The following is a 19,010-nucleotide window of genomic DNA, read 5'->3' on the forward strand; positions in this document are numbered from 1 at the left end:
GAACTTTTTTCCCAGGTATCCACCCACTTTCCAACCCCAAAACCATCCATCCTCCTTTCCCCAATTCCCTGAGCCCACACAACCGAATCCGGTAGAGGGGAGGCCAAGGGTGGAGGGGTCCCCAAATCTTCCCAACCAAGGGTATTACCAGAGAAGGGATAGCTACCCTTCCCGGGATCAGCCCAGGGGAGAAAACAGAACCCCGTATCAGCCTGAGCGGGTTTCCCAACTTGAGCGCCAGATCCAAAATATGGCCCGGGATCTGGGTCACATACTGAGGGCTCAACAGAACCCTCAGATGAGCATGCCACCGCAGAATGCCCCAAACTCTGGGCCTGGTGCTCCAGAACAATGATGGGGCAGCACCCCGATAACCCACCGGTTCCCAGGGAGGAGGCACAAGGGGAAGGGGGGTGTAAAGCCTTAGAGAAAGCTTCCTTCCCCACTTGTAAACAGCCCCTGGAAACCCAGGAACCGGAAACAAAATCTCCTACCCCTGAAAGTCTGCCACCCAAGGAGCAAAGAGGAGGTAGGAGAAACAAAGGACCCAAGCAGACCCATTTTGTGGAGGAGGTAAAGGTCTTCCAATTTGAGGGAGAGGGATCCTCAGAGGTGAGGGAACTCCTCCTAAGGAAAAATGGGTCCCAAGGGATTCCAACCCAGACTGGGTAGATGTGGGGATTGAGCTGTCGCCTCTCATCATTCTATCCCAGAACCAGCAATACCGAAAACCCCTGGTTCAAACCCATCCTGGTGACTGCCTCCAAAAAGGGGGGGGGCCAGAACCAGAACCAGGGGAGCTTAAAACCAAATCAATAGACTGGGTAGATGTGGGGATTGAGCTGTCGCTGCCCATCATCCTATCCCAGAACCAACAGCATCAAAATCCCATGGGTCAAACCCATCCTGATGACTGCCTCCAAAAAGGGGGGGCGGCCCAGGACCGGAACCAGGGGAACTCGAATATCCTCTTTCAAGTTGCCAACTTTTTCTTGCAGAATCCCATGACTCTCCACAGAATTCCACCCAAATCTCTTCTCTCCAAATGTCCAAAACCAGAAAATTAGCCCACCAGTTGTCCAAAAATGTGCATTATCTGTGCCCCCTTGAAGAGAAGGAGGGAAGATACTATGCCCCGGTACAAGTACAGGGGCAGGGTACAATTTTGGCACTGGTGGACACTGGATCCCAAGCTACCCTTCTGTCCAAAAGGGCCTTTGATGAACTAAATGCAGGAAGGGGGGAGAATTACCGTATTCCTCTCACCTCTCTTCCTGGACAACTCCAGAACTTTGACGAGAAGGAAATTACCCATGAGGGGACTGCAGATTAGGACATCAAAATTGGGCGACACAAGGTGAAACACCTGGTCATAGTAGTGACTCCAGAGGGCACCTCTTGTTTACTAGGGAATGACCTCCTGAGAAGGTTGTCATCCCTAATAGATTGCGTAAACAAGGTCCTCTGGACTCAGACTAGCCGACCAATAAAATTAAAACAGAGCGTCAACCATGTTGGTTTAAACGGCACCTGCGACATGGTTGAACAAAAATCTGACCAAGTAGAATTTCACTTCCAGAACAACCAAATTCCATACGTGACAGTAATAGTAGTAGGACAACAGACTGGTGATGGGGGGTCCTCTCTATTTCTGAAAAACAACCTTCCTTCCAGTTTAAGGTGGAATTCCACACTGGAAGGAAACACTCTGAAATCCTTTACTAATCCACAATCAGACATTCCCACTCCGATAGTCCAGAAAGATGTGAAATCAGCTCAGAGCCTGGCTGATATTCAGCAAATTGGAGAGCAGTTGTTCATCCCTGTTCAGTTAAATGATGGGAAGGACTCTGTTCTCGCCCGAGTGTGTGTGAACAACGGTAAGAGCTTCAGCAAAGCCATGTTCCGCCAACTCCCAAAAGATCCAGCCATTCCTGTATTCAAACTGATAGACAAATGGGAAATGGACCTGGAAGCACCTAATTCCAAACATCTCCTGCCAAGCAGGTGTATGCTCAAAATCTCCATTGGCAACAAGAGCATAGTCCATAATTGTTGGGTCATGCGAGACGTCACTGCCGCCTTTTGCTTGCCATTAGTTTGGACCTAATAAACTTCAAAGCTTGGTCCCGATTAGCGGATAATCCCATGGGCTTTGATGATCCAAAAAAAGCAAAAAAAGCATTTAGGTCAGCTCAATTGCTACCTTATGCAGTTGAAATTCAGATTAAAGAGGAAGTCACCATCCCAACACCATTAGTCAACATAGAGGTCACCATCCCAGAAAGGACCCGACAATTCTCCCTGGAAGTGAAAGTTAAAAGAGGACAAAAATAGAAAATCCCTGATGCTTATATTCATCTAAATGCTTCTCTCCAACAGCAAGGGTTGGGGGTAAACCCAACACCATTAGTCAACATAGAACATGACATCATTCTAATAGAAGTGGATAACAGCGACTTAAAGAGTATTACTCTAGCCGCGTGCACCATTATTGGAATGGCGGTTGATGACCGACATTTCTCCATTGATTTAGGAAATGAACTGTTAGGACCAATCCCCAAGGACTGTTTTGACAGTGACAGTGATGACGATACAACACCAGACAGGATCTTTACCCGGCATGGGGGGAACTTCCTGGTGTACACTTCTTGCCCTTATGGTAAGGAAGATGTGACCTGTGACTTCAGAGGGCATGAGGTGATTTTTCATGTCCATGAGGGCTTTCCCACCTGAAGCCTCTGGTCCAAATCAGCACTCTGACCAGGGACTTCTCTACGCAGCTGGAGGAGGCCGCTGAGATAGCAAAACCAGAAGTCTTTCCAGGCGTCAGGCAGATGGTGGAAGAGAGAGTCAACCTAGCTGATGCCTGTGTGACTCTGGAACAGAAGCAAAAGTTGAAACAAGTTTTCTTGGATTTCCAAGATCTCTTTGTGGTAGACTCATATGCCTGTGGTCGCGCCGACATCCACACAACAACAATTCCCACGGACCCTGGCATGACTCCAGTGTTTGTGAAGCAATATCGTATCAATGGAGTCCCTTACTGAAATAATTAAGAACCATGAGTCCCGGGGAATAATCCGTCCAGTACACAGCACCTTCAATAATCCGGTGCTGGGAATATTGAAGCCAAGCGGCCAGTGGAGACTCTGTGCCAACCTTAGGGAGCTCAACAAACTGGTCCATACTTCCCGATGGTCTCTGCACTACATTGACCAAGGGCTGACCCAGATTCAGGGTTCACAGGTATTCACTGCAATAGACCTGACCAATACAAACTGGCTTTTACCTTTGGGGGCCAGCAGTACATATGGACCCGGACTCCCTTCGGATACCTCAACTCCGGCAATGAGTTCAACATTTTCCTACATAAGGCCATGCCCAACCTGGGTGCGAGGGGTAACCTGGCTTATGTAGATGATGTCCTCATCAAAAGTTCATCTGTGGAAGAACACATAGCGGAGATCCGTTATGTTCTGACACAGCTGAGGGCCGCCGGAGCAAAACTTTCCTTTCAGAAAGCACAGTGGTGTAGAACATGTGTTAATTTCTTGGGGCATGAGGCTACTCCTCAGGGTCTCTGTCCCCAGGAAAAGAAAGTGGAAGCACTTCAGAAACTGAAAGATCCCACAACTCTGCGGGAACTAAGGAGCCTCCTTGGACTGACTAATTACAGCAGAAAGTTCGTTGAGGGCTGCGCAGAGATTACCAGACCCCTGATTCATCTCTTGAAGGGGGGGGGTTAAGTGGGAATGGGGTACAGAACAATCCGAGGCAGTAAGACAACTCAAAAGAAGCCTCTCACAAGCGCCCTGCCTAGCTTACCCTGTCAGAAACAAGGAGTTCTTCCTGGAGACAGGGTTCTCTAATACGTGCTTGACTTCAGTATTATACCAAAAGCATGACAAGGACAATAAAGTAATCTCCTATGCGAGCAACACTTTATCCTCTGTGGAGGAAAAATTCAACGATTGTGAGAAGGCACTCAAGGCACCTGTGTGGGCATTGAAGAATTACCGGCCGTTTATCCAGGGGGAACACGTCATAGTGGAGACTCCACACCAGCCTCTGCAATATCTCCAAAGTGACAGAATCCGGGCCGGAAATGTGAGTAATTCCCGAATTACTTCCTAGATTCTGTCAATGCAAGGCTTTCCTGTGGAGGACAGATATGGCCAAAACGAGAAGAGTCCCCTCGCGCAAGGTCTGGCTGACTTGGATGATTGTGCCAGAGAAAACTGTCTCGAGGACGAAAGTCTAAAAATCAAGGACTATATGGAGGCATACCTTAATTCCCCACACAGAGTCTTTGAAGAAGACAATTGTGAGGGAATGCCCACTGTCTATGTGGATGGATGCTCTTACCATGTTGAAAACAAAGGGGAAAAAGAACTGGTGGCCGGCGTCGGGAATGCGTGGGTGAATGAGTCTCCAGAACCCTCCGCTGGATACAAAATCGGTCTCCGAAGTAGTCAAGTAGCAGAGTTGATGGCTGTGCATCAAGCCATCCTCACTGCTGTCCAACATCAACTCCACAAACTGGTCATAATCACAGATTCGGATTATGTACGGAACGGGTTCGTGGAGCACCTGGTCAATTGGAAAACCAGAGGCATGCTATGTGCTAACAACAAACCCTTGAAACATGGGAAGTTGATCCAAAACATTGATGATCTGGTCACATCGAATGGGATGACCATTTACTGGAAAAAGATCAAGGGTCATTCCAAAGTAGAGGGACCGGACAAAACTGGAAATTACTTATCTGATCAGCTGGCCAAAACCGGGGCCATCCAAGGGGATCTATTAGAGATTGAGTCCCTGTTGGGGGAAATCCAGGTCACGGCTATCACTAGGTCCCAGACAAATGCTCACAATGATCTTTCAACTGCACAATGGAGTAAGTAGACCCCTGATGCTGATTCAATTACGGCTCAGAAGGGGGATCCAATAATTGGTAAGTTTTACCAACACATTGAGGACCCTGGGAACTTTCCCCTGACGGATACCGATTACATTGGGAAGGAGGACCTTAGACTGTTGATGAAATGTCCAAAAATGTTCCGAATCCAAGATGGGTTGTTGGAAAGGAAATCCCAAGCTGGCCATGATCAGTGGGTGGTTCCTACCTCATTCCGAAGCCTGATGTTAAGTCACGCCCATGATGCGGCCACAGCCGGACATAGGGGGTTTCACACAACACTGGAAATCTTAAGAGAGGTTGCATACTGGCCACACATGGGGCAGGACCTCGACCAATACTTGAAGGGGTGTCTGGTGTGTGCACAATTTCAGCCATCATCCCTCACACACCGTGCGCCTCTCCAAAAGAGGGGGATGACACTGCCATGGTCGGATTTGCAAATCGACTTTGTAGGCCCTGTGATTCGCTCGTCTAGGGGAAACAAGTACATGTTGACGGTCACATGCTTGTTTACCAAGTGGGTGGAATGTCTCCCGGCCCCAAACTGCAAGGCAGAAACAGCAGCTGCCCAGATGATTAACCACATCTTTTCCCGTTTTGGTCTACCTCAAAGGATTGAGTCAGACAGAGGTAGCCATTTCACCAGCGAGGTGATGACAAAGATGTGGGAGATACTGGGGGTCAAAAGGAAGCTACATATTGTTTACCGGCCAGCCTCTTCTGGTGCAGTAGAGAGATACAACAGAACCATTGTGAGCATATTAAAAAAGTTTGTGGCAGATTCTGGGCCAAGTTGGGATATCCGATTACCTCTGGCCTAATGGACATTAGATCTACCCCTTCATCTGCAACCAAAATGTCACCATTTGAGTTGATGACTGGACGCAAGATGGTGCTTCCCCAGCATTTGCTATACAGGACCCAAGAGCAGACGTTGATCAATGCCTCCACAACTCATGAGTATGTGGATTATTTGAGGAAACACCTCCAACATGCTTTTGTCTATGCTCAGAAAAATCTAGAAAGATCAGCTGATAGCATGAAGACCTATTACGATTTGAAAACTTCCAGGAAAGTATATAATGTGGGAGACCGGGTCCATCTATACAATTTCCAAAGGAACCAAGCCAAACAGGGAACATTTTTGCCTACCTGGAAGGGACCGTTTGAAATTGTAGACAAGATCTCCCCAGTTGCTTATAAGATCTGCATCCCCAAAGGTAGTCTGGCAGAAGGGGAAGACAAGTGGGTACATATAAATCAGTTAAAGTGTTGCCATCCCAGGTGCACTCTGCAGCAACTGGAGGAGTCCTCTGCAATACCAGAGGGGGCCGCTCCGGAGTAATTCAGTTCCAACCCTAAAATATCCCACATACAGTGTCTAAAATATTATGATTCTTAAATGCCAATGTATGCTGTTATATCTTGTTTTTAAAATAAGACTGCAAAATGTATCCTGATGTATAAAATGTATATGTTCGCCGCACCATTAATAGTGGTGGAAAAATGTCTAGGAATGTGTATTGCCGCTTTGCTTTATCATCCTAGGAGAGATGAAACCTGGATACTGACCACGGAAGACGACCTGGGGACAGGGAGCAAAGATTTGAGGGGCCCGGGGTACCGCCCAATACTCCCATCAGGACCGGCAAGGAGAACTGATTGAACAACCCGGATGAAGGAAAAATGCTGAACTGTGCCATCTGCGGAATCGAAAGAAGATGATGCGGACATCCCAGCGCGTGGATCAAAACATCCTTTGCACCCGACTTCCCCTCAACTCGAAATCAAAGCGCAGTCGGGCGGGGGGGCTTGTCAGGAGTTTTGACCCATGTTCTAGTTATTATGCTGCAACATTTGGTGCTGTGGGCTTAGAAAATCCAAGATGGCCGAAAAAGCCCACATTGCGCCAGAATCCAGGAAAACTGCGCAGTTTTGGTGCACACCAAAATGGTCCCCTGACCTGCCACCCACCAGTGCAAAGAAAGATGGTTCTGTTCAAAACCCATTTTTATTAATGTCAAAAATTGCTAAGATCATGGGCCCGGAACCACCAAACAAAAATCCAACTATGGTTGAGTGTTTTACTTTACTCTACTACAGATCCACATCAATGCCAGGTCAAGCAAGGATCATATACTATCAAGTAAAATCCTTCCCTTTTGAAATGTATTAATTCAAGACAGCTGTCAAAAATAGGTGCAGTACCGGCATTGGACACTGACCGGCACAGGCGCTCTATAAATCCTGACAGGAGAGCTGTCTTGCAAAACTGTGCAGTGAACAGAAGGGGGTCTTATGTAATTAAAAGTTCAAAAGACATGCCTTTCCTGAGAACTCTTAACACTCCAGAGACCCACACCACGAGGCAGGATATCACATGGCCCTGTTGATTGAGAGGGAGGGGACTTCCCTGCAACCTGCTGGACCCAACACAATGGACCCTTTCAATTGAATGGAGTATGCTGATTTGGGTGTGGACTGTAAACAGAGCTCTGCCTGAAAGGAGAGACATGTGATCCCTGACTCCCCCAGGTCCTAGGGGCGGGCCAGACACTTTTTGTGAATTGAATTGAAGGCAAATATATGTTTTATAAAAACACTGATAACTAATTGTAACCAGATGACAGGAATGTACAATTTGGAGATCCTTAAAATGGAAATCTACCTACAATTTGAGTCTAAACTCAATTCCGTACGATGTTCTGGGACCGAACCCCGCAATGTATTCATGTTGCAGACACTGGGTTTAAGCTAGAGACATGGACATTTACTGGAATATGTGTAGAGAGACAGGGTACCTCTGTGTAAATTTTGGTAAAAGTCCAATATTGGGAAACCAACCAAAAAGCGCAAAATGTTGTCATTTCTTAATCCAAGCTCTTAGAAACATCAGAGTTGGAACAGAGACTACCTTATGCCATATATGATGTGTGTATGTAATTTCAACAAATTGTGTATCTGGGAAATATGTATTTGGATCAGAAATAGATTTGTGTGCAATTTGACAAGGGGAGGATCCTCTGACCATAAACCTACCTCATCACTCTGACTTACAACTCAGTTCCCCCAATCAAGGGAAAGGGGCGAACTGGGCCAATGATAAGTTGAGAGGGGCAGGCTTAGTTATGCCTTCGCACACACCAATTTTCTGAAGACATAAAAGGAACACCAAAACCCAGGTAGGGACATTCACTTTCCACTTTCTTGCGGGATGCTTTGCCGGGAGTCTCCAGACTTCAAATCCATCAATCTCCAGAGACCAGAACTTTGAATCCAGACTCCAGAACTTGTAGCAGAGAGGCCTGAATCCACAAGCTGAATCCTTTTTCAGCAGGCCTCAAAATCATTTGCAAATTATTCAAACAGCCAGGCTGAGCTCTCGGATTCTGGCCTAGAACCCTGTGCCAGAAACACCCTGAAAGCAGAGTTGTATCCAGAACCGCAGACCGGACCCAGACCAGATTGCTGTGAGCAGAACCAGAGATCCAGACCAGACAAGAACCAGAGATCCAGAACCAGAGAACCAGTACCAGAAACCACCCAGAAGTCCAGTCCAACCTGTTGACCAGAACCGTGACGAGGCCCATTCCTTCCAAAATTAGGAGTGAGTACCCAGCTAGAACTGTGCAGAACCCATCTCTTAGCTTAAAATAATCTGATTCAAAACATTTGAACCTGTCCAGAACTGCATCATAGGAATCGTGTGTCCCTTCTCCGATTTTCAACCTGTAAAAGTGTAATTTTGCCATTTTGAATCATTATTCATTTCTGACTGAAAATCTACCTTCACGAAATCGTCCGTATCTCTTGAACCGTTTGTGCTAGAAGCGAGATGTAACTTTCATTTTAAAGCTAAGATTCTAGGCTTCATTATACTTTTTCCGTAATCGCGCTCGACGCACTCAGAAAAAGTGCCGCGATTTGGCTCAAATTTCTTCACTTGTCAAAATAGCAGCTTCTTGCTTTCCTTTGCTGAAATTCGTTTGCAGCCTGACCATCATTCATAGAGCATTGCTAAAGTGATCCTGAACTAATTTAAAGTAGCTATCACCCACCCTGAATCTCTTATAGGGAATTAAAATCATTTTTAGCATATTTTTTCTTCTTTGCATACCACATTTAGGGGCCGATTCATGGAACAAACGTGCGCCGAAAATCTTCGCGCAAGCAGGCGCAAGCAGGCGCAAGCAGGCGCAAGCGTAAAAAAACAGGCGCATGCGTGCGATTCATGGAAGTCCCTGCGCGTGTTCACCTCGGGATATGCGCCAAACCCGTGCATGGCGCACAAGTCACTGCAACATCCCGAAAGGCGTGCGCGACGCGCACAGTGAAAGCGCACAACCTCGGCGCATACACCAGAAAGTGGGCGGGACACGGGGCGTAACGCGCGGAATGGGGAACAACGTGCGAAAATAAGGGCGTAACTGGGGATGTACTGCAGGGAAGCAGACGGAACGCCCACACGCACTCGAACCACACGTATTCAGGGAAACGAATAGGGCAAAGCCACACACAGCCAAAGACACGCACAAGCTGAAACACGTCCGCCACACGAAGGCAGGCGGTAGAGTCCCAGCGCATCACAAAAGTGGCAACATACAGCAATTGGGCCTGTGCGAGTGGGGCACGTGTATTGCGGGGGTGCGCGGGAAGCAACACACGCGATCGAGTGGGGTACATGTATTTCGGGGGCGTGCAGGAAGTTACTGTTAGGGAGAATTCTCTGTTTAGGCTGAATTTCCTAACCTAGTGAGTCCCCCAGCAGCTTTGCTGGATTTCTGGAGTTGGTTTTTTTCCATCCTGCCAAGAGTGAGACTCTTTTCTCCCACTCTTGGACATGTATGTGTGTAATTCCTTTGAAATGTCAATGTGTTCGATGGGCTATGGGGTCTTTTACTCCATAGGGTCTCATATTTTTTTCTATGTGTGTTACACCGCACCCTATGTGTCATAACACGGGGGCGCCCTAGCGGGTCCCCCACCATAGCCTCCATACCCGGAGACTGACTACTGTCTCCCCGGGCATGTAAAGTCACCATTGGCTTTACTAGCCCTAAATTTACTAACAGAACTAGTACCAACCATCTTATTGTGGACGTACTAGTAGGGGTAATTCGATTTTGGCTGGTGGCAGTGGAAACTACTTGTTATGTTCGATCCCAAACATAACCCTATGGGATTCGTCCCATTGCTGGAGATTGATACTTTTTCTCATTTATCTCTGACGTACCACCGATCTACTTATCTTAAATAAGTTTATCGAGTGGTATTTTCTGCCAGAACTCGGTTTTCAAATGGCGTCTGTGTTCGTCTCTGTGACTCCTAAACCAAAGGTTGAGCCCTTTGTTCCACTTTTGGCGGGCCTCTGTACAGAGACCCTCCAAAGTGGTGCCATTCTGTCTGGGTTACCTCAGGGGTTTGGGAGGGGGTTTAGGCACCCTGGACCGAGTTGCCTTGCCAACTCAGGTCGCACTCTGGAGTGATTGGCCCAGGTGGTGAGCCTTCCCGCTCACCACTTAGCATGTGTTGATTGACAGCTAGGCTGAATGAATGGGGGTCTTCTGCATAAAAGCAGGGCTTTTGGGACTGGTTCTTGAGAAGTCGCCACAGGACCTAAGAATCCGACGAGGGTAACGCTGAGCCGACCTGCAACGACGACACCTCTGGTGGAGCCCTGCTGAGCCGACTCACCACTTCCCGACGACAGAGGAGATCTCCCTGCCGGAGAGTCTCTTCCCCTGACTGGTGGGAACAACCAGTCCCCTTCGCTTTTTATTCGCCTCAGGACGCAGTGGTCGAATTGCCCGTGCAGAGCACCTCGGCAACCGGATAGCCACTACCCCTGTACCGCGACCAAAAGGTGGTGCCTTGTGACAGAGCACTCCGCGGCTGGTTTCTTCCCTGGTGGTGCACCGGACTTCACTTTCCTTCGATGACGAGATCATCTCTACTCTTGGCCAAGACCCGACGTGCATCCACCACCAGGAACAACTGCCCCCGCCGGAGCTGCCCTCCACAACAAGGTACCGTGTCTGCCTGGCTTCCCTTTCGTTCGGTTCGAGTGAGGTGTCTTAATCCTCTCCGTTCCGCTGGGTCGCCTCCAAGCTTTGCTCATTCTTTGTTCTGAACTGGTTCAATCTGCCGATAACAATTTGCTATAAAAACTTGAATGCATCTCCACAAGAGACTTTTTGGGACATCGCGCCTTGCCTCTCTCCGAGTGGGTCTGGCCTCTGAACTTTACGATCTATTGTGATTCTGCCTTCCGGCCTTGCATTTTATCCGCATAGGATTGAACTGTGTTGATTTCATAACCTGCCTATCTTTTTCTCTCCCGTCCTAACTAATATTCGAGTGTCATCTAGGTTGAGGTATACACCTCTGTCTGGAAATAAGTGTAACCGGTAGAACCTAGAGTTGTCGATATTTTGCTAGGGGGATTGATCGTTTTCTACTTCGTAGATTAATTGTGTTTGATTTGTTTGCCGTGATTTGCTTTAGTGTTTTCCATAGATGTTGTGTTACAAATAAATAACTTACTATCTTTCCACTAAGCCTTGTTGCATGTTTGCTTGTCTTGCTGTGAAGAATTGCCCGATGTTGTATACTCCACATACTGCTCAACTTTTCTTGAGAGAAGTCTGACTGCTCAGCCACAGCTACCAAGTGAATCTGTGTGGTACAGACTGCTACCAAGTGGGTTCACCGCCAATGCCTGTAGTCCTAAATCTTTTGCAGTGGTCCCAGAGGGAACTGCACAGGTTTCCGCCTAACACTGGTGTACAGCGGTGGAATTTGTATCGAGTATACAGTTTAGAGTGCTTTTCGACACTGTAGGATAACTAACCACACAACTTTGCACAAAAAGCAACTTTCAAAAAAAAAAAACATGTCTACGATGGAAACTTACAGTCAAGAATCCTTGTCAGGTGAAAATACTGAGAGTTTGCGAGCTCTCTGTAGGCAAGAGAATCTTTCTGTAAGAGGCAAGAAGTTAGAACTAATAGAGAGATTGCTGGCGAACCAAAGTCTGGTTACTGGTTCAGAGGAACCACTCTCCCCAGCGAATGTAGACGACAGTAATGGTGTTGATCTGAATCATAATTCTGATAATAGCGATGAAGAGGCTGACGAGGACGGAGAGGCTAACGAAACTGTCTCCCCCGCTCCTCTACCTGCCTTACCAGCTGTGCCTACGGGGCCCATACCAGGTCCCACAAGTAACCCTGCTTATTTTGAACTTGAAAAAATGAAGCTCGAATTAGAATATAAACGGTTCTTGGCTCAATCTGAACGAAACCAAGAGCTCGAGTTCAGACGGATGAATGCCCAGGCTGAGCAGAAGCAAGCTGAGTTAAGACTCAGAGAAATAGAACTTAATCACGAGTTAGAAATGAAAAAGTTGTCTATGGAAAATGCTTCTCTCTCCTCTGGTTCCTCTAGGAGCTCCAGTCCCAAAAGACCCCGGATGCCGAAGGAATTAGTGGGTATGTATGAACCGAGATTGGATGTGTTGGATTGGTTGAAACTGTTTGAATACAATCATGGGCTCCAGGACATCACCGGGAATGCGTTGCTTCCATGGTTGTTCTCTAGGCTCCCTCCTGTTGCGACTGATGTGGTAATGGAGTTGGGGGAGGCGGATAAGACGGATTACGAAAGTGTGAAACTAGCTTTGATAGCTAGATTCGGGAAGACCCCTTCCCAGTATCTTAAGAGGTTTAGAACCCTCAAAAAGCATGATGGTACCCCTTGGGCTACCTGGGTGAGTGAAGGGTTGAAGAACTTAGAGGGATGGATTAAGGGTTACAAAGTGAACACTTATGAGGGTATGAGAAATCTTTTTATGTTGGAGTCTATTTATGATGCCTGTTCTCCTGAGCTCAGACAGCACTTGGCTGATTCAAAGGAATTGGATTCCAGGGCACTAGCTAAGGCTGCTGACTTGTGGGTTGCCAACAGGGCTACTCATAAGGATTCTGGGGCAACTCAGAAAAAGGATGAGGGAAAACAGCCTAAAAAAGACTCAAAAGAGAATTTGAATAACTCACATTCCAAAGAGGCCCCCAAACAAAACCAGAAGGGTAAGCCACCGGAAAACCACAGCAGAATAGTGTGTCTTCTGGTGCCAAACCGGAAGGAGGTCAGAACAAGTCACCATTCCAGAAAGCATTCGGTAAATGCTTTGTTTGTGGCTCGACTGACCACGTGAAAGGCGATCCCAGATGTAAGGGTAAACCTTCAGGGGTCCAGCTTGTCTCGTTAGCCTTCACTCCAGAGGAGGAACTCCAAATGGCAAGTGGAAACTTTCTACTGCTAGCTGACGAACCCATTGGAGTCTCAGCCAGCGTTTCTTTAGTATCTCTGGCGTTGTGGGAACAACAGAATTTAGATGTCTATAATTCTATCCCCGATAATACTAAAGAGTATTATAAGGACAGTGTCCAGGTGAATGGTCAGGAGACTCCTGCCATTAGGGACACTGGGGCCAGCATAACTGTGGTGGATAAATCGTTTTTTCAGGCTGAGGATGTTGCTAAGGCACCCAAACGCCTCACCAAGTTAGCTGGAGGGCCTGTGCAGATGCTTCCACAATTACCAGTTCTCATCCAGTGTAACGACATGACTGTGAAGATACCTGTCAGCATACAGAGTGAGGTACCAGGACGCGTACTGTTGGGTAACAATTTGAAAACTCTCGGAGTTGTATCGCATACTCCCAGACCTCCTAGTAAACGGTTACAGAAGCTAACCAGACCCGCACGAGAGAGGACCATGCGCGGTACTCTCCCGGAGATGATGAAGAAAGAAATCACTCCTGCTCCACTGGAATTGTCGGCCACTGTCTCCAAGAAATCAGAAGCGAAGGGGAAACCTAAGACTTCTATCCCGAAACCAGCCACCAGCATTCCAGTGCAGCCGAGACGGACTTCCCCGCGGTTGTCCAACGTCACACCCGTAACTCCACCTCCAGCCGAGGCTGAGAGGGAGGTACAACCCTGCGTGGTAGAATTAGACTCTGAGGAAGAGCTAATGGAAGGCCAGGAACTCATTGGAGATCTGGATCCTGTTGACCATCCTGAGCTGCAGTCTTTACTGGCAGAAGGTGGACCCAGCAGGGCAGACTTCAGTAAGGGACAGAGAGAATGTCCAACTCTGGAAAGTCTTCGCCATCAGGCAGAAGCTCAGGCTGAAGGGCAAGAGCCTGGGAAATACAGGTTGCACTGGGTAGATGGCCTCTTCTACAGTGAACCGACCGAGTCTGCACCTGGAGACTACAAACGCCTTGTAGTACCCCAAGAGAACAGACCACAGTTCTTGCACTTAGCCCACGAGATTCCTTTGGCTGGTCACTTGAGTTTCAAGAAGACTAAGGAAAGGCTCTCGCTCTACTTCTATTGGCCAAAGATGGGGGCCGAAGTAGAAAAACACTGCAGGAGCTGCCACACCTGCCAGATCTCTGGTAAGGTTGGATCAAAGAACGTGGCACCGTTAGTGCCTCTCCCGGTTGTGGGAGTCCCATTTGAGAGAGTAGGGATTGACATTGTTGGTCCCCTTGATCCTCCAACCTCCTCAGGCAACAGGTTTATACTTGTTGTAGTAGACCATGCTACTAGGTATCCTGAGGCAATTCCTATGAGGACTGTTACAGCTCCGGCTGTGGCTAAGGCCCTCCTTGGTATTTTTACCAGGGTCGGGTTTCCTAAGGAAGTAATCTCTGACAGGGGGTCAAACTTTATGTCCCACTACATGAAAGCCATGTGGAAAACCTGCGGAGTAACTTACAAGTTCTCAACAGCTTACCACCCACAAACCAATGGGTTGGTAGAACGGTTCAACTGAACCATGAAGAGCATGATAGGTGCTCTAGAGGAACCCCTTAAGCGTAAGTGGGACCTTCCATTGCCATGCCTTCTCTTCGCTTATAGAGAAGTCCCTCAGGAGGGAGTAGGTTACTCTCCCTTCAAACTACTCTATGGTCATCCCGTCAGAGGTCCATTGGCCCTGATTAAGGAGGGGTTGGAGAGTGCTCCTTCCCCCAAGCCAGTCAGAGTGACTGACTACGTGATAGGTCTCCGGAGGAGAATGTCGCACATGATGACGGAAGCAAGCGATAACTTGAAAGCTGGACAAGCATTGGTCAAGCACTGGCAGAATCAAACGGCTAACATGGTTGAGTTCGCTCAAGACCAGCTTGTTCTCGTTATGATCCCAACAAGGCAGAGGGCCTTGCAAGATAAGTGGATGGGACCCTACCGAGTAGTGGGTAAACTCGGAGAGGTTAACTATCTGGTGGACTTGGGCAATCCCAAGGAGGCTCCGACAGTCTTTCACACCAACCGACTTAAAGCGTATGTCTCACGACCTGATGTAGGAGCATTGCTTCTAGCATCATCCGAGGAAGAAGAAGAGAGTGAAGCTCTTCCGGATCTCCTCAGAGGCTTACCTTTAGATGAAAAAATTGAAGGAGTGAATCTCTCCTCCAATCTGACTCCCGAGCAACAAGAAGAGTGCAAATCTATGTTGAATCAGTTTGCCTCTCTGTTCTCGCTTTCACCAGGCTTGACCCCTTGGGGCCAACACGACATACTCACTGGTGACTGTCTGCCGGTCAAAAGCAGAGGATACCGCATGTCAGAAAACGTATGAACCCACATCAAAGGTGAAGTCAGCAAGATGCTCGATCTCGGGGTAATAGAGCCCTCTACTAGTCCATGGTCTAGTCCAGTTGTGTTAGTACCAAAGGCCGGATCTAAAGAACTTCGATTCTGCATGGATTATCAAGCTCTTAATGCAGTCACCATGACTGATGCCCACCCTTTGCCAAGAACAGATGAGTTGGTGGATAAACTTGGCGCCGCCAAGTTCCTCAGCACATTTGACTTGACGTCAGGCTATTGGCAAATAGCCCTGACAGACCATGCCAAGGAGAAAACTGCATTTTCTACCCCCGTTGGCTTATACCAGTTTAAGGTAATGCCTTTCGGACTGAAGAATGCACCTGCTAAGTTTCAACGGATGGTAAACCAGGTTCTGAATGGGATGGAGGACTTCTGCATGGCATACTTGGATGACATCGCAGTTTTCAGCAATTCCTGGGAAGAACATGTAATCCACCTGAGAGATGTTTTGCAGGCTCTTGGACGAGCCAATCTGACCATAAAGGCAAGTAAATGCCAAATTGGACAGAGTAAGGTAGTCTATCTTGGGCATGAGGTAGGCGGTGGAGAAATAAGGCCTTTGCTCAGTAAGATTGAAGCTGTGCAAAATTGGACAACACCGACTACTCAAACCCAGATGAGAGCCTTCCTAGGCCTCACTGGGTATTACAGGAATTTCATAGAGAACTATGGGACCATAGCCTCTCCACTGAATGTCATCTCCTCGCCCAAATTTCCTAGAAAGGTTAAATGGAACGAGGAGTGCAATCAGGCTTTTGAAAACCTGAAACAGGCTCTTTGCCAAGCCCCAGTACTCAGAGCTCCTGATTACCGCCAACACTTCATTGTGCAGACAGACGCTTCCAATGTAGGGATAGGTGCTGTACTCAGTCAACTGGATAGTAAAGGTAGGGAGCACCCCGTTTGCTTCATCAGCCGCAAGCTGAAGGATCCTGAAACAAGGTGGGCAACAACCGAAAGAGAGTGCTTTGCTATCGTGTGGGCTCTGAAGAAGTTTAGGCCGTACTTGTATGCTTCTACTTTTGTTATTCAGACTGACCACCAACCCTTGAGATGGTTAATGCAAATGAAAGGGGAGAACCCAAAATTATTGAGATGGTCGATCTGCCTGCAAGGGTTTGATTTCACCATTGAGCACAGGTCAGGATGTCACCACCAAAATGCTGATGGTCTCTCTAGGATGTATGTCATCGACTAGAGGTATGAGATTCATCCAGGAGTGGATTAAATCCTCCTATCCCTTAGTCTGGGGGGGCGAGTGTTAGGGAGAATTCTCTGTTTAGGCTGAATTTCCTAACCTAGTGAGTCCCCCAGCAGCTTTGCTGGATTTCTGGAGTTGGTTTTTTTCCATCCTGCCAAGAGTGAGACTCTTTTCTCCCACTCTTGGACATGTATGTGTGTAATTACTTTGAAATGTCAATGTGTTCGATGGGCTATGGGGTCTTTTACTCCATAGGGTCTCATATGTTTTTCTATGTGTGTTACACCGCACCCTACGTGTCGTAACACGGGGGCGCCCTAGCGGGTCCCCCACCATATACTCCATACCCGGGGACTGACTACTGTCTCCCCGGGCATGTAAAGTCACCATTGGCTTTACTAGACCTAAATTTACTAACAGAAATAGTACCAACCATCTTATTGTGGACGTACTAGTAGGGGTAATTCGATTACTCCTGGATTTGTTACTCGAGGGGGCACTGTCCCGTCCCCCCTCGTCGAGTTTTGGCTGGTGGCAGTGGAAACTACTTGTTATGTTCGATCCCGAACCTAACCCTATGGGATTCGTCCCATTGTTGGAGATTGATACTTTTTCTCATTTATCTCTGACGTACCACCGATCTACTTATCTTAAATAAGTTTATCGAGTGGTATTTTCTGCCAGAACTCGGTTTTCAAATGGCGTCTGTGTTCGTCTCTGTGACTCCTAAACCAAAGGTTGAGCCCTTTGTTCCACTTTTGGCGGGCCTCTGTACAGAGACCCTCCAAAGTGGTGCCATTCTGTCTGGTTTACCTCAGGGGTGTGGGAGGGGGTTTAGGCACCCTGGACCGAGTTGCCTTGCCAACTCAGGTCGCACTCTGGAGTGATTGGACCAGGTGGTGAGCCTTCCCGCTCACCACTGAGCATGTGGTGATTGACAGCTAGGCTGAATGAATGGGGGTCTTCTGCATAAAAGCAGGGCTTTTGGGACTGGATCTTGGAAGTCACCACAGGACCTAAGAATCCGACGAGGGTAACGCTGAGCCGACCTGCAACGATGACACCTCCGGTGGAGCCCTGCTGAGCCGACTCACCACTTCCCGACGACAGAGGAGATCTCCCTGCCGGAGAATCTCTTCCCCTGACTGGTGGGAACAACCAGTCCCCTTCGCTTTTTATTCGCCTCAGGACGCAGTGGTCGAATTGCCCGTGTAGAGCACCTCGGCAACTGCATAGCCACTACCCCTGTACCGTGACCAAAAGGTGGTGCCTTGTGACGGAGCACTCCGCGGCTGGTCTCTTCGCTGGTAGTGCACCGGACTTCACTTTCCTTCGACGACGAGATCATCTCTACTCTTGGCCAAGACCCGACGTGCATCCACCACCAGGAACAACTGCCCCCGTCGGAGCTACCCCCCATAACAAGGTACCGTGTCCGCCTAGCTTCCCTTTCGTTCGGTTCGAGTGAGGTGTCTTAATCCTCTCCGTTCCGCTGGGTCGACTCCAAGCTTTGCTCATTCTTTGTTCTGAACTGGTTCAATCTGCCGATAACAATTTGCTATAAAAACTTGAATGCATCTCCACTAGAGACTTTTTGGGACCTCGCACCTTGCCTCTCTCCGAGTGGGCCGGGCCTCTGAACTTTACGATCTATTGTGATTCTGCCTTCCGGCCTTGCATTTTATCTGCATAGGATTGAACTGTGTTGATTTCATAACCTGCCTATCTTTTTCTCTCCCGTCCTAACTAATATTCGAGTGTCATCTCGGTTGAGGTATACACCTCTGTCTGGAAATAAGTGGTACCGGTAGAACCTAGAGTTGTCGATATTTTGCTAGGGGGATTGATCGTTTTCTACTTCGTAGATTAATTGTGTTTGATTTGTTCGCCGTGATTTGCTTTAGTGTTTTCCATAGATGTTGTGTTACAAATAAATAACTTACTATCTTTACACTAAGCCTCGTTGCGTGTTTGCTTGTCTTGCTGTGAAGAATTGCCCTATGTTGTATGCGCCACATACTGCTCAACTTTTCTTGAGAGAAGTCTGACTGCTCAGCCACAGCTACCAAGTGAATCTGTGTGGTACAGACTGCTATCAAGTGGGTTCACCGCCAACGCCTGTAGTCCTAAATCTTTTGCAGTGGTCCCAGAGGGAACTGCACAGGTTTCCGCCTAACAGTTACACACGCAATTGAGC

The sequence above is a fragment of the Ambystoma mexicanum genome, chromosome 1q, assembly GCF_040938575.1.
Source record: "Ambystoma mexicanum isolate Mex_15411 chromosome 1q, UKY_AmexF1_1, whole genome shotgun sequence".
Classification (NCBI taxonomy): domain Eukaryota; kingdom Metazoa; phylum Chordata; class Amphibia; order Caudata; family Ambystomatidae; genus Ambystoma; species Ambystoma mexicanum.